A 20,780-nucleotide genomic window follows, 5' to 3' on the forward strand; every position below is an offset into this window, starting at 1 on the left:
AGGCTCTCCTAGTCCGATTCTGGCTGATCGTGAGAATAGCCCCTCAGTGTGTCATGTTTACAAATTTTTATATATCTATATCTATATCTATATCTATATCTTACGTAAGAGAGAAGGGTTTCTCCCTGTCCCCACTCTCCAAAACCTGCATAGCTCTGTGAGAATAGAAAGTATAACACCCAAACATATGCGAGCCATATTTTACCTCCAACAAAGTTCATGGTACATGAAGTTTTGAAGAAATGAATGCCACAATTTGCTTATTTCTCCAGATAATTACAAATGAACAGGGGAAATGTCAGTGTGAATTGGGGCAATACACAGGTACTGTTCCATCTATTCCTGTGATCGTTCGGGGGGGGGGATGCATCCACAACTGCAGGAATAGCTATTTCCACCTGGTTTGAGCCAATGTTTTTTCTGTACAGTTGCAAGAAGAAAATAAATGTTTCTTATAGTCCTTGCATTGTGTAGTTTGAAAAATATCAGTAAGCTAAGTTGTAAATAGAATGCTAATTTATTTAAAGCTCAGTCATACTTTGAGGGGTTAACGGGTCAAGCCCACTCTCCACAAACATGAGGGGCTAGCCCGCCCTGGGCGTCAGGATCCGCCTCCCACACAATTACCGGCTCCATCACGGAGCCGGTAAGGGTGGCGGGGATTGGGGGCTGCCTGGCCCTTGGAAGTCCCAGCATGCCCCGTTCAAATGTAGGGGAGACCCCCATTGTTTTAGACTCCTGGTCGGGGGGTCTACTCATGAGTCACCATGGCATGGAGCCGCACTGTGGCAACTCACAATCAGGTAAATGGGGTTAGTGGAGCACTCACTTTGCAAACCTTGTTTAAGGATGGGGGCATTTACGGAGGTTTGTTGCTGAGAGCCGTACAGCTCCCGTTGCAGCACATGAGCAGCAGGAACCTGGCAGGGCTCCCTTAGCCTGGTTCCTGCTGCTTGAGGGAATAGCCTCTTTTTCTTATATTATGGTTGCTAATATAAACATGGCAAAACTATCTCCCTGCCAATCTTCAGACCCTTGAAAATAAAATGTCATCTGGCAAGGTGTTTACAACAATTCATCAATGTGTGTGTGTGTGTGTGTGTGTGTGTGTGTGTGTGTGTGTGTGATTTTTAAAGAATTAAGTATAAGGGGCAAAACTGATGCATGGCCGCCACCCAAAATACAAATAGGGAATGCATTTAGTGTCGTCCTCTCCCTCCATAAATCTGGTAGAACTTTTGCATGTCCTAGAAAAAATAGTGTCTACTGGGATGCATAAGTATGGTTCTGATTCTATGTATTCTTCAAGCTGTGGTCAGAGACTTTCGTATGAGTACCCGGATGGATAACCACAAATAATCTCTTTATTACATAGAAACTGCCTTTTTTGAGGGCAGATTTCTAAATACATTTCTTTCAAGCATGATTGGAGGAAAGCAGTACAAAATAATAATTTGACATGCTGAACATGCAGTAATATCAAGAGATTTCTCAGATGCATATTTGTACCAATACTTTGCATAGTAGGGGTAATATTTTGCATTTCCAGGAGTCCAAAAATTTTTTTTGTAAAATTTCTTGTCGTAGGCTTGCTCTAAAATGCTTGTTAGCATTCAGACATAGACAGATGTGGTGCTGTTTTTTTAATACCTAATGCAATCAGCAGTATGGGTGGTATGATATCAAAGGAAACAGTAGATTACATTAATTTCTTGAGGTTAGCTTCACCTAACGGTTTTACTGTCTGGAATGTAGAATATCTTATTAAAGTTAACCTTAAGAAGATCAAATGCCTTAGGATGGGAATTCTGTTTATTGAAGTCTACTGTTAGCTGAAATGGAATCAGTAATAATGCATTACGTTGCTGTGATTATTTATCTGGATTCAAAAGACAGGAGTACCTTCTCTCCTTCCCCTAATGTTTATTTTCTTGTTTGCTTTGTAAGTAGTTAAAGTACTTGTTCCTATGAATTGCTCTGTTTGGGAAGGGTCTTTAAGACACATAAAATGATCAATTAATGTCTGATTTCCATAATGTCTGTAACTCTTTCCCCCCCAAATTTTCATTAATGATCTTAAAACGTTTAGTTTACTTTCCACTTCTCAGGATTTAATTTTTTCCTCATTTGATTTTTTTAATTCTGATGTGGGGAGAGAACAGCAGAAGCCCAACAGCACAGTTAAAAGTGAACAATACAATCGCTATAATGTTGGACTTAGACACAGGAAATCCAGTTTCAAATATGTTCTCATCTGCGAAGCTGATTGGGTGACATGAGAAAGATCATCGGCTCTCACCCTAAAGTGCTCCAAAGAATTATAGAGTTGGAGGGTATTTTGTGAGCCATCTAATCTAACTCCCTTCTCAATGCAGGGAATGTGCAGCTAGATGGGTGCCAGCCTTTGCTTGAAGGTCTCCAGTGAGGGAGAGCCCACCCCTATGGATATCCACCCCAATGGATAAAAGTTCCATTGTATATTCACTTATACCATTAAGATGTTTCTTCTAATGCAATCTACCTTCCTGTAAAGTAAGTCCATAGGGTTGATGTGAGGCCACAACACCATTTGGAGGAAGAATATAAGAAATAAAAAATAAGTTTTCAAAATAAGGCCAATCTGTTCCTTACTTCCCTCTGCCAGGTTTTGGTATGAGCCATTTATTGAAGCATGAGCTGTACGGAGGACTTAACAGCACTTGAGCAACATCCTATTTTCTGCAGTAGTTTGGCCACCCTTTAGTCACATCATGGTTGACAGTTAATTCTGTCAGTGAACCACTCAGATGAGGAAGCAGTGTAGTAGACCAAGGTTCTAACATTAGCTTACCAAGCTGGTCTGTAGGAAAGTCTTGATGATCTTGGCTTGTGCTCTACCTCTACAACTCTCTTTCATCTCTAGATTGGCAAGAGGGTCAGATGATATCCCTGAGGCCATATATGGTTAAGAAGCTAACAGTTGCTGTAGTCCTTCTCTACATGTAGCATTTTCATCTTTTCTAGCTGCCACCAAAGTTCTACGGCTTGTAATATATTTGAGATATGGGGAATGTCCTTGTCCATGAATGTTAAACAAATCAGAATTACACATTTTGAAGGGTGCTGTAAAGACTTAGACCTAGGCTGTGATTCAGCCACCTGAGCTTGGCACTCCAGCCCCCAAGAAGTTACTGCTGCTGTGTTTTGCTACACACCACCGCACATCTCCCTTCCATGGCGGTAGTGCTCCTAATGCCCACCATGGCACTCTTTATGCCCCACCCTTGCCATGCTTCTTCCCACCATGGCGCTCTCATCCCCGCTGCAGTGCTTCTTCCCCCACCCCCACTATGCTCAGAAGTGACAAGAGACTGAGGCCTCACCACTGCTGCTCTGAAGGAGGAGGCTTAGTTCTTCATAAGGGTTTGCTGAGGCAAGCCCAAGGCAGCAGGGAGGGAGAACTGGTGAACTGACTGGCTCAGAATTTCTTTCTTTTTTAATATCAGCCTTCTCCTGAACATATAGTACTGTAAAATGTAGTGCATTCAGCTACTTTAAGTGGCAGTATTGTCCATGCAAAATTCGGTAGCAGCAGTTCATGAGGAAGTATGTTGTTCAGAATTTTTTCTAAAACAACAACAAAAGAACACCTTTTCCTGAGCATTTTCTGGTGTAGAAAGAAGAGAGAGGGAGGAACAAAAAAAGAGAATGAGAAAAAGAGGGTGGAGGATGGAGACAGAAGTTGGGATGTGCGAAACGTTTTGGATACAAAACGTATTGTACCCAAAACAGCCTGTTTTGGGTGTTTTGTAGACAAAACACAACACCCATTTTCCAGACCCAACAGTTTTGTATACAAAACAAAACGTCCCTGTTTCTCCTACAAAACGTTTTGTTGTTTCAGACCTCCATTTTGTGGTGATCTCTGAGTCAGTCTCCATTTTATGTTTGAAATCTCTTTGAATTTCCCACCCTTCCAGCTTTCTGATCGGTGACTTAAAGCATGGGCTGACCTGCTGACAATACCTTCCTAGTTCCCCATCAGCACTTTTGCTTCTTGCCACTCTTTATTGACCTCACATTGTGTTGCTAACCCATTGGGTGCTGGGTTCTGTTGTTTCTGTGGTGTTCTGAATGTAGATTATCTGGTAGCATATGAGAGTGGATTCTTGTTTTTCACTGAAAATCTCATATGCTACCAGAGAATCTACACTGAACACCTCAGAAACAACAGAACACGGGTTTGTGGGTATGGGGTGGTTGGCACCCTATATGCACTACACAACCCCTCGCTCTGGGCAACCCCAGTGCCCCCCAAGTGGAATTATGGGGCTGCTGAAACCTCCATTATTCCCTATGAGAGAAATCTTAAAGACACGTAAACTTCAACAAATCACAAAAAATCAGCCCTTTGCCCAATTCCTTTGAAATAATTCTGATAGTTTCTTTGCCCCCATTGGGCACTACCACCCACCACACTCCACACTGGGCACCCCTTTCCCCTCGAAGTGAAGCGATACTTTTGCTGGAATCCCCATTATTCCCTATGGGAAAATTCTTAAAGACACGTAAACTTAAAGAATTCACACACAAAAATCAGCCCTTTGCCCAATTCCTTTGAAATTTGGGTGGTATCTTCCACCCATTGGACACTACCACCACCCCACACACACTCTTTTTGCCCTGGGACCCTTTTTAAAAATCCAAATCGAGTCAGATTCAGAAAATTTGGGTACAAAACAAAACAAAACAGGGGTGTTTCAATTTGGATACAAATCAAAATGAGAAAATTCCAAAATGCACACCCCTAGACAAAAGGCATGAGGCAGGTGTGACAAGGTGGTGTGAAGCAGGTGTGAGAAGGAGGCGTGAGGTGGATATGGCTCCCTGGAGATGCATTGAAATCAAACCCAGTCCACCACACCATTTGAGTACCTTTGATTCATAGAGCCCCTGGTGGCGCAGTGGTAAAACTGCCGCCCTGTAACCAGAAGGTTACAAGTTCGATCCTGACCAGGGGCTCAAGGTTGACTCAGCCTTCCATCCTTCCGAGGTCGGTAAAATGAGTACCCAGAATGTTGGGGGGCAATATGCTAAATCATTGTAAACCGCTTAGAGAGCTCCGGCTATAAAAGCAGTATATAAATGTAAGTGCTATTGCTTTTGCTATAGAGCTTTTTTCATGACCAAAATAATAACCTTGAAACAATTGAAGTTCCATGTTTTCCCCTTGGTGGATCTCTGTGTTTGTAATTTCCATAAAACCATAATTTACAAGTTACCCCTGATATCGTCATATTCATACAGTGAGCTTTTCTCTATCTTCTTATATGGCAAATGTTTTCTGTCTTATGTAGTGACTCCATCTGTTAATTTGGTTCCATTTAGGGATGAGCAGCTTATTTTAGGTCCATTTGTTATTTATTTTAATGGTCTGACATCCTCTTGGTTCTCAGATATAGGAATCTCAAAATACTTCTGATTAGGAATTCTGGTCAGATTTTGGGACAGCAGCCTTTGGGGAAGAAGGTTCTCAGTGGGGGGAGATAATTGCTGTTTTTGCCCGGGCTTGTTTTAGGGGCTGTGTAGCATTCAGTGTTAGTTTCTCTCTCCTGGAGAGAGACAGTGGGAGGAGCTAGCTAGGACTTAGGTAAGTCACACCTGGTGGTAGGAGCCACATTCCAGTTGAGCCTGTTTGCCTCAGTTTGAAGCCTACTCTTTACAGTAGAGGCAATAGCCAAATAGCTTAGAGAACAGGAATTAGCAAACAGTGCCATATGAGTTTTGCATGGATTCTAGTGGGGACGTGTGTGGGGAGCTTGAAAGGAGCCCCCCTAGATTACAAGAAGCCTAGCAGGAATTGATGGTAAGTACTACTCCCTCTTTCATATTATCTAGAAAGATGTTTAGACTGTTGAATAGCTGACAACTGCAGCTAAGACCTAACTTTCAAATCAACAATCTACCTTTTAAATAAACCATCTACCAATCAAATAAACACTAAACAGCCAACAAAATCAGTCATGAAGATAGAAAACCAGCAGGGGAGGGGGCGCTTCCCAGTGTACTGCATAGAGTATTGTATGTATTACTATTTGCTTGATGGGCAGAAGTTGTGGGTCTGTATTCAGTGCAAAGAGCTCCTGGCTCTCAGGGAACAAGTTCATTCCCTCCAAGCCAAGGTAGATGATCTAGAGAAGCTCAGAGAGTTGGAGAGGTATGTGTATAGGGACTTTCAGGGATGTGATAGAGACACCTCACTCCCAGGCTGATGGCTCCTCCGCTGTGAGGAAGCCATCTAAGGAAGAGTGAAACACTTCTTCAGAAGGGACTCCTTCAGTGAATGATGAGCCCATATCTTTTCGCACAGGGGATACTCCTCTGGCTTCCTAGTAGTGAGCAGTTCGATCATTGGGGGGATAGAGAGATGGGTCTGTGACCTGTGTGTAGAAAGCATTGTGATTTGCCTGCCTGGTGTGAAGGTTGAGGATGTCATGCAGCATCTAGATAGACTGTTAGGCAGTGCTGGGGAGGAGTCTCTCTCTCTCTCTCTCTCATTATTAGAACAGCCAATGGCCAGGATTACAATAATAAAATCATTTAGAATTAACAACTTCATTCCGAATAACACCACAAATATGACAAAATTTCGCAACATTGAATAAATTCTCCTCTTTACAATCCTTTAAAATTAAATTTAAATAGTCCATTTCAGTTAATCCTGGAAACAGGATAAGTTGAGGAGAAATATATTTCTTCCTAATGTCACTATAAAATTGGCAATACAAAAGGACATGAGCCGTTGTCTCAACATTTCCCAATCCACAAGGACAAACACGACAATGATAAGGAATATTTTGGAATTTCCCCTGCAGCACAGCTGTATTCATGGTGTTACAATGGGCCAAGGTTAAAGCCCTATGAAATTTAGGTACAGTGGAGGTAAGAAGAGGTAAATATCTAGCTGGAGAATAGCTTACAGTTTCAACATTCAGGAAAACTCCCCTAGGAATCAGACTCCAGTCGATCTGAGATTCCACATCCAGAATCCTTTCCTTAAATCTGCCCCTAGCCGCCTCATAAGGCAAACTAAGAATGGCTGCAGGTGAAAATCCATAATACTGCAATCTTCCTTCAATAGCTTCCAAACAAGGTGAATGATAAGTATCTTGAAAAATCAATGAGACAATACCAATAAGCCTAAACATCAATTTGAGCCAATAACTCAAAATGAAAAACCATGCCCAGCTTCAACCTTAATCAATCCTGCTTCAAGGCGCAGCACTACTCTGGGCACACAACCAGGTACTTGGAAGATGTTTTTCAGAAAGGTTGATTGTATTGCCTCAACCTCCTCAAAATTGGAGTATAGCCCCAATTGAACACCATACAGTAGCTGAGCCCTTACCTTTGCATTACATAATTTGATACCTGCTGGAACATACTGAGCACCTCTAGAGCAGAAGAAGGACTGGATCAAATTGGCACTTCTTCCGCTCTGGATAACGTAATCTCTGTGCAACAGTCGTGATCCAGTAACAGGAAAAACAATTCCAACATATTTGAATTGTTTCACTTGTTCAAGTTGGACTCCATTAAGAAACCAGCAATGTAAACGAGGGCATCTTGCAAATACCACCACTTTGATATTTGAACAATTAACTTGCAACAAATTCAACTTACAATAATCATCATGGGCACGCATAGCTCTCCTTAAATCCACTTGAGTACTAGATAGAATGACCGTATCATCAGCATAAAGCAAAACGGATAAATGTCTTGATCCTAACTTAGGAGGGTGATGATGCAGTTGATTCAAGTGAGCAATCAAAGAATTAATATAGAGGTTAAACAGCAAGGGAGTCAGGATGCATCCCTGTCTAACTCCTCTGGATACCTATACTTCCTTAGTAAGATGCCCAGATCTAGAACAGCAAACTCTAATCCGAGAATTATCATGAAGCTTATGAATGAGGCATAAAAGGTGATGATCAATTGTGGAATCAGACAGCTTAGACCATAATTTATCACGTGGGATCAAATCAAATGCAGCCCTAGAATCGATAAAGGCAGCAAAAAGGGCAGCCTTATGGGCAAGCACATATTTCCCAACAAGATGTTGGAGGATTAAAGCCGGGTCCAAAACTGATCGATCCGCTCTAAATCCAAATTGCTCATCCGATAGAATGTTTTCTCTGTCGCACCAATCCAGGTGCGACAGGTTCATGTGTGGGGACAGGTTCATGTGTGGATTGGTAGCTGGTTGAAGAACAGGAAATAGAGAATAGGTATAAATGGAGGAAAGTAAGAAGTGGAGTCAACCAGAGAAGTTGAGGTAAGCAGCTAGGTGGCCAAATTTGCAGATGACACTAAACTATTTAGGGTAGTGAAATCCAAAGCAGATTGCGAGGAGTTCCAAAAGGATATCTCCAAACTATAGGAGTGGGCAACAAAATGGCAAATGTGCTTCAAAATGGCAAGTGTGAAGTGAAGCATATTGGGGCAAAACCCCCCAACTTCACATATACACTGATGGGGACTGAGCTGTTGTTGACTGGCCAGGAGAGTTGATGTTGGGGTCGTGGTGGACAGCTCATCGAAAGTGTCAGCTCAATGTGCAACAACTTTGGGAAAAGCCATTTCCATGCTTGGAGTCATTAGGAAGGGAACTGAAAATAAAACTGCTAATTTTATAATACCCTTATATGAAACTATAGTGCGGCCACATTTGGAGTACTGTGTATATGGTACTGGTCACCATATCTTAAGAATGATATTGTAGAACTGGAAAAGATGAAGAAGAGGGCGACCAAGATGGTCAGGGGCCTAGAGTAGGCGTGTGCAAACCAGTTGGACTAGTCCAAGTTCGAAACGGCCCCTCCCCCCAAAACCAGTTTGGGGCAATGCTGGTAAAGGGGAATCCACCGAAAATTCTCTTTTTAAAGCAGAGTGATACTCAAAGGGCGGGGGCGAGAGGGTAACTTTCTTTTCAGTTGCCAGCGGCAGCAGCAAGGCTTTTCTAAATCCCCTCCTGTGTCCCCAGTAGCAGCCCAGGTGGCTGCAGCCCAGTTCAGTAACTGCAGAACACTGAGTGGTTCTCTGGAAAGGTGCAGAGGCAATTAGAATAAATGGCCCAGTGCTCTTGCGCAAGAGGAGCGGGTGCTTCTAGCACCCCATCCACCCCCTTGCATGGAGACCCACATGCTCTGCAGCTACTGAATTGGACCGCATCCACCCGAGCTGCTATTTGGGAAGCTGGCAGGGGATTTATAGGAGCCCTACCACTGCCATGTGCCAGCAGTGGGAAGAGAAGTTACCCTCTCACCCCCACCTTTGTGAATCCTTCTTTACTTGTAAAGGGGAATCCTTAGTGGATTCCCCTTTTCAAGCATTGTCTCGAACTTGCCACAAACTGGTTCAGCGGGTTTGGTGGTTGAACCAGAGCAGGCCCAGTTCGGCTGGAACCTGTACCAGATCATGCTGAGTACCAGATCATGGTTAAAATTCAAACCAAACTCACCATACGGGTTTTGTGCACAGAACCTATTCCAGAGCACCTTCCTTACAAAGAAAGGCTGCAACACCTGGGGCTTTTTAGTTTAGAAAAAGGAAGACTGAAGGGAGACATGATAGAGCTCTATTAAACTATGCATTTTGTGGAGAATGTTGATAGAGATAATTTTTTCTCCCCCTTGCATAAAACTAGGTAAGTTTCATCCCATGAAACTGATTTCCAAGAAATTTAGGACCGACAAAAGGAAATACTTTTTTCACACAATGCATAAATAACTTAAGGAATTGTCTGCCACAAGATATGGTAACAGCAACCAACCTGGGTGGCTTTAAGAGGGGTTTAGATAAATTAATGGAGGACAGGTCTATCAGTGCTACTAATCTAAGGGCTATAGGCCACCTCCAGCCTCCAAAGCAAGATGCCTCTAAATACCAGTTGCAGGGGAGTAACAGCAGGAGAGAGGGCATGCCTTCAGCTCTTGTCTGTGGGTGGCTTCCCAGAGGCATCTGGTGCACCACTATGTGAAACAGGATACTGGACTAGATGGGCCTTGGGACTGATCCAAAAGGGCTTTGTTCCCACCAGGATTTTCATTGTTGTAGCTGGTTTCTCTCCAACAATGGGAGAGAATGAGGAGAAAGCAGACATCATCCAGCCTGCTGTGAAGCAGCTAAGATTTACAGCTGATTATCAGGGGACCCAAACCCCACAGTATTCAGCTGTAAATTACAGCTCTCTGTAACCCGAGAAGGACGTGGAAAGCTGGGAGCCCACACATAAACCAATTTAAAGCTGGCTATCCATAAATATGTAACTTTGAAATGTAGGGTGGAATCTGGAAAAGCTAGATTCCATAATCATTTGTAGTGCTTCTGCACTTCTCCTCTTAACCCTCTTTCACAGTCAATGTCCCTTCTTTTAATTCTTCTATACACGTTTTTCTTTATTCTCTCTTATATCTCTTTGTTCTGGTTGCCTACTGCTTTTTTAATGTTATTTTTGTACTGGATGGAGTAGAGTGGAAAAGGAAAATGGGTGGGTGAATTGACACATTTCTTTTGTTACTTATTTGTCTTTGCAGTTATATCATTACAAATCTTAGGGTGTGTATGAATGTTTGTTTGTTTGTTTGTTTGTTTGTTTGTTTATTTATTTATTTATTTATTTATTTATTTATTTATTTATTTATTTATTTATTTATTTATTTTCAGGCTAAAGAATACTTATTTTTCTCCAGAAAAAGCACTGAATAAAAGCAGATCATGAATCAGAAATTCAGAACCATTAATACAAAGATTGTCTCTTGGATTTTCCTCTCAAACCACTTTAAAGGTTTTGCAGGATTCTGTTGCCTGATTGGAAAATGAAGCAATGAACTCCTATTGAGTGTGTGTTTTTAAAAAGAAAATGAAAGCACATCATTTAGACAGTGGCATCTATTTTCTCTTCAACCATTCAAAATGCCCTTCTCTCCCTGCTCCCCCTTTCCTAAAGAATTACAAGAACTGGATAACTTGTTTAAAGAAACCCCTTGAAATATAAAGAGCTTTGAAGAAAAGGTATTGTTTTTCATATAGCCTCTTCTGCTTTTTGTCTGCAAGGGAGAGAAAGGATAAAAAGTTTCTCCCCCTTTATTTGCAATGGGAAATAAACACAAAAGCAGCTTCTATAGCCGGAAGGCCTGCTAATCTTTCATTTGTTCACCCACTGCTATAAATTACACCTGCAGAATTCTCACGTGTGCAACCAGATATACTTTCCAAAGCTCTCCTGTAGAATTTTATGATATGTACTTTTTCAGCTTACCTTGCACAGAAATTGTATACACCAAACAAAGACTTCTTGGAGCACACTACAAATATACAAGCTTTCAAATACAGTAATCCCTCGACCTACGAACTACTCAACTTACTTTTTTTCGAATTACGAGCGACAAAAAAGACCGGAAGTAGTTGCCGGTTTAGAATCAGCTTACTCGACCTATGAATGTTTAGATGCGGCTTCCTCGAATTACGAGTGTTTTGAGACTTCCGTGGTGCGCTCCTCGACTTACGAAAATTTCGACCTCCGAACGTGCGTTCGGAATGGATTATTTACGTAAGTCGAGGGACCACTGTATTGTGTAGAATACACATACTCAGAAGTAGTTGTTTTGATGTCAGTCATTCAGGGCAATGACTCTCAAGATAAAACTAGATTAAGTGGTTATTGAAAACTATGTATGTACAGTATGTATGTATGTATGTATGTATGTATGTATTTAATATATATACTGCTTGATTTCAAAGGCTCTAAACTGTTCACAAAAACAAACACAAGAAAAACAAAATAAAACAAACTTTAATACAGCAATTAAAAAAAATTAAAACAGTTCAGAGATTACTAAAAGCCTGGCTGAAAAAGTTGTGTCCGAAGGGCTCTTGTGAAGGCTGGTGAAGATGCTAAATCACGAATATCTATAGGGAGCACATTCCATAGCCCAGGAGCGACTACAGAGAAGGGTTAGAAGCCTCCAAGACACCGACAGACAAGCTGGTGGCATAGCAATAGCAATAGCACTTACATTTATACACCGCTTTATAGCCGAAGCTCTCTAAGCGGTTTACAATGATTTAGCATATTGCCCCCAACATTCTGGGTACTCATTTTACCGATCTCGGAAGGATGGAAGGCTGAGTCAACCTTGAGCCCCTGGTCAGGATCGAACTTGTAACCTTCTGGTTACAGGGCGGCAGTTTTACCACTGCGCCACCAGGGGCTCATTGTGTAGACTTCACTTCTATAGAAAGTTGCAGGAAGCAGAAGATAAGCTTCTTTGCACTTCTCCAAGCAAATAATTTAGAGTGGTGTTGTCAGTTTGTGTTTTCAGAAACACCTGTGGAAGCTAACTGGGAGTTCTTCAATGAGAATATTAGTAGTGAATGATAAGCTTTTCCAAACAAAAGCTTGTTTCAATTCAAGCGTAAACACAGGTGAGTATAAGGTGTATGCTATGGCTTTTCATTTATTTGGAGAAATGAGGAGGTTCAGGAAATCTGGCCAGTTCCCTAAATGAAGTGGGTGTGCATTCCGCAACTTGTTGCAGAAAACTCTGCAATTGGCAATAATGTCATGGCAGAAATTTAGATTCTTCAACAGGAAAAGCAATGTGGAATATAATCCTCGAATTTAGGAAATCTGAATGCCACTAGTTTTTAAAGACGGAATTTACTTTTTAAGTCAAAAGCAGTGTTCAGTACATTATATATAATTAAAATATCAAGAAAAGAATTGGTTTAAGATGAGAACTAAAGTGCTTACAATTTTCACTCATGCTGTAAAATGCATGGATAATGCAAGTTAAGGTGGTTACCTGAACCTATGTGCTATGCAATCTGTAAAGATTTTGATTAAGTGCTTTCAAGTTGGTGTTGATTCTTGTGACCACATAGTTAGATTCTCTCCAGGATTATCTGCCTTCAACTTGGCCTTTAAGATCTCTCAGTGATGCATTCATTGCTGTCGTAATCAAGTCCATCCACCTTGCTGCTGGTCATCGTCTTCTCTTTCCTTCAACTTCTCTTTCCTTCAACTTCAGCGTTATGGAGCTGGGAGCTGGGTATTCGCATAATGTGTCCAAAGTATGATAGTTTGAGCCTGGTCATTTGTGCCTTGAGTGAAAATTCTGCATTGATTTGCTCTATGATCCATTTGTTTGTTTTCCTGGCTGTCTATGGTATCCTCAAAAGTTTTCTCCAGCACCAAAGTTCAAAAGCGTCAATACTTTTTCTTTCTTGCTCCTTCAAAGTCCAGCTTTTGCATCCAGAGAGTGTCACGGGAAAAACCATGTTCTGAACTATTCTAATCTTTGTAGGTGTAGACACGTCACGGCTCTGGACTCTGGGCCACTCACTTCTCTCTCAGCCTAACATACTTCACAGGGTTGTTGTAAGGAGAAACCTAAGTATGTAGTACACTGCTCTGGGCTCCTTGGAGGAAGAGCGGGATATAAAATGTAGATAATAATGATAATAAAATAATAAATATCCTTTCCAAGGCCTTCATTGCAACCTCACCAAGTGCTAGACTGCGACATATTTCTTGACTGCTGGATCCTTTACTGTTGATGGTTGATCCTAAAAGTTATCCACCACTTCAGTGTTTTCATTATGAATTCTGAACAGGGGCAGAGCCATTATTAAGTGAACGGATTCAAAGAACCCAGGCTGCCACCAATCAGGGGTCGCGAGTACAGCCCCAGACAGGCCCCCCCTACATCTGATGTCCAGTGGCGGACTGACCAGGTTGTCAGCCCCCTTAAACATTAGACAATATGTTAAAAATGTTAATGACCTTTTAGTAGTTTGAATAAAATAGAAGTTCCAATATTATTACTGTATGCAACTAAAATTTATGTCGTATTACTATTTTAATTAAAAAAAATTATATATATATACACACACACACACTTTATATAAGGATACTTTATATTTAAGAATATTATGCCCACCCGGCTGGGGGCACCTGGCAGAGGGCAGCGGGTGCTGGCGGGATGCACATGCCCGCTGTGGCTCCCGCCCGCCACTGCTGCCACTCCACTGGCCACCTTGGGCCTGATGCTGCTGAGCAACACCATGCAGCTGGCCCTTGAGCAGATCCTCCGCGAGTCACTGCTCAGTCCCTACGCCCTTGACATGCGAGCTATTGCCCATGCCCACATTGCAAAGACAGCAAATATTTTTCATTGCGTCGGCCTCCTCAGTTTGGGTGTGCTTCGTCAGCTCTTCGCCTTGTGCTTGCTGTGTTTTATAAAAGGTATGTATTTAATTAATATTAGTAATATACTGTGGCCCTAATATACTGTGGAGACAAAGGGGGCCCACCCACAACGATAAGGCTGTCATTTACTGTGGAGTGTTAAAATTACTGTGATTCTTAAAATTGTTCTCAGTAGATCAGAGCAGAACACGACTATACCCAAGCAGTGCTTTCACAGAACTCCCTTTTTCCCTCCAGAACTTGCCTAATGTATCTCTTCCAGACTGGTCCCTTCTCTGGCTGTTAGTCACAGACTCTGATTCTGCCTGCCATTTACTCTTTCTGGGCAGGTTCTGCTGGGTGACACACAGACAGAACATTTTTCTGGCTTTACTCTTCACTCCCATTTGTGGGATCCGTCACATGTCCCACCCTTTCTCTCATTGCTTCAGGGGAGGTTTTCCCAAACCTCTCCTAGGCAATGGGTGAAGCATTGTGGGTTTTAATATGCAGTACATTTAATACTTTACCTTTTTCTTTTACCAGTTACACATATAAAAATTAATAAACACTTTTTATCACCTTTGCAATATCAATACACATATCATAGTTATATTCAGAAATACATTTTATGGACATCATGTCCCATTACCTGAACAGGATTCATCCTGCTTTTGTTCAGCAAGGAATTCTGCAGCATGCTCCCCGTGCAGTAAACTGTCTGCATTGATGTCTCTGGGATCGTTTGCTCTGGGCTGGGGCTCTGTAGGTGCTGTCTACTCTTCAGAAGCCTGAGGCCTACTTCTTATCCCTGGATCTTATAAGTCCTGCCTGGCAAGTACTGCTCCTTTTGCACCAGATCAGGCTTAATAAGGGTGACTTCTGCCCCTCCAGCCCACCACCTCTTCTTCATCATTCGCTCCCACAGGCTCCATATAATCCCTGTTCAATTCCTCCTGCACCTTCCAAATCTGTAACACCCTGGCTGGGCCTTCAGGAAGTGAAGTCTCCTCTGAGACAGGGTTCTCTGGGGAGCTTTGTTCAGTGGCTTGACTTGGAAAAAGAAAAAAAGAAAAGGAATGGAATAGAAAAGAAAAGAAAAAGCATACATCTGGATCACTGAAACGCAAAGAGCGACAAGAAGCAGAAAGGCAGGCATCAGCCAACCAATGCAGGTCTATTACAGATTTTATAATACCACAACCACCATCTATATCAATGTATAGTTCCGCAACAAATAATCAAGAAGCAAGAAACAACACTCAGGATGATGTACAAGAACAGGAAAGAGCTACTTTGAATGTAGAGACAAATACAATAGCACTAGCTGACCCGAGTGCCGCCGCCGCGGCCAGGCCGAGCACCGCGGCCAGGCCGGGCTGCCCCCGCCCCGCCGCACCACCACTACCGTGCTGTCGGGTGGGCTGGGGCCCGCCGCCACCCGGCCCACCGCCGAGTCCTGACGCCGCAGCCGGGCCGCCCCCACCTCGCCACACCACCACTACCTTGCTGTTGGGCGGGCCAGGCCGCCCCCGCCGCCTCACATCTGCGGCCGGGCTGGGGCCCGCCTCCTCGCCTCCGCGGCCGGGCCCGCCTGGCTCCCTGGCCATGGCCGCCACCGCGACTGGGCCGAGTGTGGCGGCGGCGACCGCCCTGCGGGACCCGAGTGCAGCCGCCACCGCCGCCTGCAGGGCCGAGTGCAGCCGCCGCCTTGCTTCCGCGGCCGGGCCCGGCCCGGCCAGTCCTGCCGCCTCATGTCCGGGGCCGGGCCAGGCCAGGCCAGGCCCACTGGCTCGCCTCCGCGGCTGGGCCCGGCCAGGCCCGCCGCCTCATATCCACGGTCGGGCCCGGCCCGGCTCACCGCCTCACCTCCGCAGCCGGGCCAGGCCAGGCCAGGCCCACTGGCTCGCCTCCGCGGCTGGGCCCGCATGGCTCCCCGGCCATGGCCGCCGCCGCCGTTCTCCTGGGTGCGCCAACCAATCAGGCGCCCCCGCAGCCCAGCCAATCAGCTGGGCTGCCGGGACGCATTTTTCCCTGGCACACCCAGGAGAATTATATATATAGATTCTTTACTCACCAACCCAGGCCCAGTACTTCTTCTGGCCTCATTGTTCCAGTATCTTTACTACCTGTAGTTGCAACATCTGAACACATAGCTTCAACTAGTTACAGGGAATCAGATATATCTTCAGGCATAAATGACTTGGTTTCTGAAGCACATCCTATAAATGAACCTACACAAGAAAATGCAAGATCAGCTGCTGGAAACTTCCCGTATCCATCACGAGCAAATCTGAAAAAGTTTTTTTTGCTGAACATCCATTTCAGCCACTTGATGATCTGCCATTTGATACTCGTTTGTATGAGAGGAAAATTATGAAAGACTCAGTCCCAAGAAAATGGCTAAAGAAAATAGGTGCTTATATTGTTCACACTGCTTGGCCTTTGAGTCTCCCAACACTTGTAATCCATCACCCTTTGTATGTGGCTTTAGTGACTACAGGCGTATTAGCCAGAGCTTGGCTTTACACGAATCGACAACAACACATGTAAGAAATGTTCAGCAATTTATCAGTGTGGCTAATGATGGCACCTTAGATAATTTATTAATGCCAGTAATATGTACAATATGTGTACATTGTAATTACTAAAAAAATTACATTTATTTTGCAAAAGTTTTAATGGTACCTTTTCCCCACTTAATGCATTTTTGAAAATTTTATTTATTTCTTATAAAAAGTAAATGATAGCCTTATAGCTGTGGGTGGGCCCCCTTTGTCTCCTGGCAACCAATATTTTTAGACCCAGTCCGCCACTACTGATGTTGAACACGGGGGGGGGGGGGAGAGTATTATTTTGGTCCCTAACGGGGCCGCATGGCCCCATTTGCAACGAAAATCGGCCTGCGCTGCGTTGGCAACGTGGCTGGAATGACTCTCCCTGCCTTAAAGGCAAGGAGAGCCATTCCTGGTCTCGCTGCCAACACAATGGAGCTGATCAATCTCCCTCCCAAACGAGGTGGTGCTGCCCCGTTTAGGAGAGAGATTGGCTTGCACTACATTGGCTGCGCGGCCGGAATGGCTCTCCCTAGAGCAGGGTTTCTCAACATGTGGGTCCCCAGATGTTATTGGACTTCAACTCCCATAATCCCCAGCCCCAGTGGTCTTTGGTTGGGAATTATGGGAGTTGAAGTCCAATTACATCTGGGGACCCACACGAGAAACCCTGCCCTAGAGAGTCACTCCGGCCCACCCTGCTCAATGCAGCATGGGCTGATCTCCCTTCCAAAGGGGGCCGTGCATCCCCACATCTGATGTCAGACCCTGGGGGGGGCAGGGGGCCACGGCAGCAACTGCACACAGGCCACTGCCAGCCTCTGTATGCTCCTGATTCTGAAGCTGGTTGCTGTCAGGGGCTTGCCTAGGTAATTTTGACACCCAGACTGCCCCTGTCATGAAGCCCCCCCCCACCTTGAGGCCCTCATGAAACCTACTTTGGGAGGCCTCCTGCAGACACCCTGTACCCACCCTGCTGTGCTCAACCTCCATTTTTCTTCTTCAAAATTTCAGCTGTCATGTGCAGCTCGTGGCCGAGGGGTGGTGGCTGAGGGGTGAGTGGAGCAGGCCTCCCTTTCCTCCATGGTGGCAGCAGCTTTCATTACTAGAGCTTGCAGATCATCCACATTCTCAACTAGCAGAGTGGTGTCATCAGCGTAGTGCACGTTATTGATGTTTCTTCCTCCAACTTTAAAACCATGCTCATCTTCCAGTCCAGCTTCTCTCAGTATATGTTCAGCATATGTTGAATAAATAAGGAGAAAGTAGACAGCCATGTCTTACTCCTTTGCCAATCTGGAGCCAGACTGTTTTACCATGTTCTGTCTGGACTGTGGCTTCCTGTCCTGTGTATAGGTTTCTCATGAGAAGAATGAGATTTTCTGGGATGCCCATTTTTCTAAGGATATCCCACAGCTTGACATGGCCGATGCAACTGAAGGCTTTTCTGTAGTCAATAAAGCACATATTGACTTCTTTTTGGTATCCTTTGGCTTCCTCAATTATCCATCGTGTGCCAGCAATGATGTATCTTGTTCCTCGGCCTTTTCTGAAACCAGCTTGAACATCCGGCTTTTCCCTTTCCACATAGGGCTCTAATCTGCATTGGTGATCCTGAGCATTATTTTCCTAGCAAGTGAAATTAAGCAGATTGTGTGATTGTGTGATGGTAAACACAATTTCTTAAGTTTGTATGGTGTCATATATTGTGCTGGCTTTACTAATTAGGTTCCATGCATCCATGCTTTGCATTCATTTTTCAGCCTGTTTGATATGTGATATGTATCTTCAGGTGAATATCCTGCTATAATGGGGACTTTGAAGGCTAATTAATTAAAAAATACTGAGTGAATTTTATTCAGAACCCCCAAAAGAGCATTATTTCACCATGGCCCCTAATTCTGAGATGTATTTAAAAGAACAGGAAGGAAGGAAGGAAGGAAGGAAGGAAGATAGGTTGCACTTGACCAACTATGCTGCCAAAAATCAGCATCTTGGAGCTCAATTTTCAAACTGTTTTATCTTGGGCACATCTTAAAGGACTTGCATTAAATTTGGAGAGATGGTGGCGATTGTCCCCCTTCTTGCTCTGTGCCTGATTTCTGGCACATTGGGCAGATGGCTTGGATCTTATGACCAATAGCGTGTTTGGAGTCTATAATGGTGGAATGCAGTTTTTATACTTCACCACTATTATACAGGCACTATTGTGCCTGTATAAGAAGGTGCTGTAGTAGTAATATAATTTGAAAAGTGGAAATGTACGAAAGTAAATTACAGTTCCTGAAGTGAGCCTTGGAAACTTCTAAAAAGGTCATTCCTTTACCTTCTGATTTGCCAGTTCAGAATTTCTGCCACTCATAATGCTGTTCTGGCTGTGAAATTTTGTGTTCTAATGGCTGTTTGGCTTTGATTCTGGGCATCAGACTACCAGCTGACAACACAACAAGCAAAGACACCTTTTTCCTAGTTCCAATTGTTTATGACAAAGGATTGTTCAAGATATTTAGGTCTCTTTGACTGTCTCGGAGTATGATGGAATTTGTTTCCCATAAATGATTTCACCATAATCTTACCTCTAGAAGCCCAGTAAAAAATAGCAGCTGACATCCAGACTAATGCTGTGCTAGTACAATGAACAAAGAAGCACACAGTTCGTGTAGCTGAGTGGGTGCTCAAAGTTGCACAATCTCTGGGGTCTCAGTCAGCTTACACGAGCCTTGCACTTGTGTAACAATGGTAGTGGATAGCTTTGCATCATTCCCAGCAACATATATGGGCTGGGGAAGAGTTATCACAGTAGGAGGTGCATCACAGGTTGTGTACGCGCATCCTGTTGCACCAGTGTAACACTAGTCTGGAATGCAAACTCCTGACATAGCAGAACTAGCTAGCCCAACTTCCTTCTAGTAGTGAGATATGTTTGCACTAGTGCAGCATTAATCTGGATATCAACCTGTGAGAAAATGTGCGTCCCTTTGGGGCATGGAACCAATCTAAAAGGAAACACGAGAGATATCTGCAACAGCCACCTCTTTAAAAGGTGCCTGAGTGCCCAATTAGAAGAGCTAGGAGAAAACAGAGTTGTTTGCATTTTACTGGAGAGACCACAAAGCTTAATTGCACCCACTTCTTTTCAAACACAAGGTAGTTCATACTTTCAGCCAATGGTCTGTCCTTCCATGGGACAAGGCAGTCAGCTCAGGGTTTGTGGGGAAGGGGCACTCCACTATCCTGCCCACCTGCTGCCTCCTCTCTCTTCCCCTGCCTTCCCCCTTGCCTTCTCCCCCGCTTCCCTATTCCCTATTGTTCCTCACAAAGAGTGCCACCAGGTCAAGGTTCATTGGGGGGTGAACAGTGCTCTCTGTATGTTGCCAGGCTGGTGGGGTGGGTGGGGTTGAATCAGCGCTGCTTTCATCATATTTAATTTATGTACCCATCTCTGTTCAATCTTCTCTGTTCACTGTTGAGCTCTGAAGAAACTGCCAGAAGAAACATGTCGTGGACATATTGTCCAAGAAACCATCCTCCTCTTCCTGAAACCTCTGAAAAAGCTTTGTACAACTCAATGAAGCTAAAGCAAGATATATTAATGGCCATATGCAGGGGAGGGATATTATGAAGAATGAAGGCCGAAGCCATGACCACATTCAATTAGAACCAGCTTCATTGAGGCTTGGCTGTACCAGCATTCAGTTAATGGTATATCAGCTATTATACTGACTGCAAAGCTGGGCTTATATTGGGGAGGGAATCACTGTGAATTCTCTGATGGTACATCAGGCTTCACTCCTGAAAGGTCCTAACACTGGCTGGATCAGATCTATTGTTCATTTGTGAAAGGAAAGTGTCTTGGTGTGATCATCATATTCTTTAGGTATAAAACATAACAGCTTTCTTCTTTATTCCACATTTCTTATAGAGGAAATATACTGATCATGTATAGCTAAGCTAAGTTGTATTGTAGGTTGAGAAAAGGGTGGGGGGCTGCTGTA

The 20,780-nt window shown here is 43.7% G+C and overlaps 1 protein-coding gene and 1 long non-coding RNA gene across 4 annotated transcripts in view; one reads left to right on the forward strand and one right to left on the reverse strand.

The window, feature by feature from the left end:
* NALF1 (NALCN channel auxiliary factor 1) overlaps nt 1-20,780 on the forward strand; it is a 410,074-nt gene that overhangs the window by 64,411 nt on the left and 324,883 nt on the right. The gene's annotated exons all lie outside the window — the stretch shown is intronic.
* The window catches only part of LOC128349346 (uncharacterized), an 89,578-nt gene that overhangs the window by 36,249 nt on the left and 32,549 nt on the right, over nt 1-20,780 (reverse strand). For 2 of the 3 annotated variants that reach the window (XR_008318764.1, XR_008318765.1), the window contains exons 3-5: nt 17,758-18,414; nt 16,308-16,464; nt 12,115-15,283 (exon numbers count right to left, since the gene is read on the reverse strand). This is a non-coding gene — a long non-coding RNA (uncharacterized LOC128349346). Of the gene's footprint in view, nt 1-12,114; nt 15,284-16,307; nt 16,465-17,757; nt 18,415-20,780 lie in introns of those variants that run through there. The other variant, XR_008318766.1, reaches the window with a different exon arrangement.

This window comes from Hemicordylus capensis, chromosome 3, assembly GCF_027244095.1.
Source record: "Hemicordylus capensis ecotype Gifberg chromosome 3, rHemCap1.1.pri, whole genome shotgun sequence".
Lineage (NCBI taxonomy): Eukaryota > Metazoa > Chordata > Lepidosauria > Squamata > Cordylidae > Hemicordylus > Hemicordylus capensis.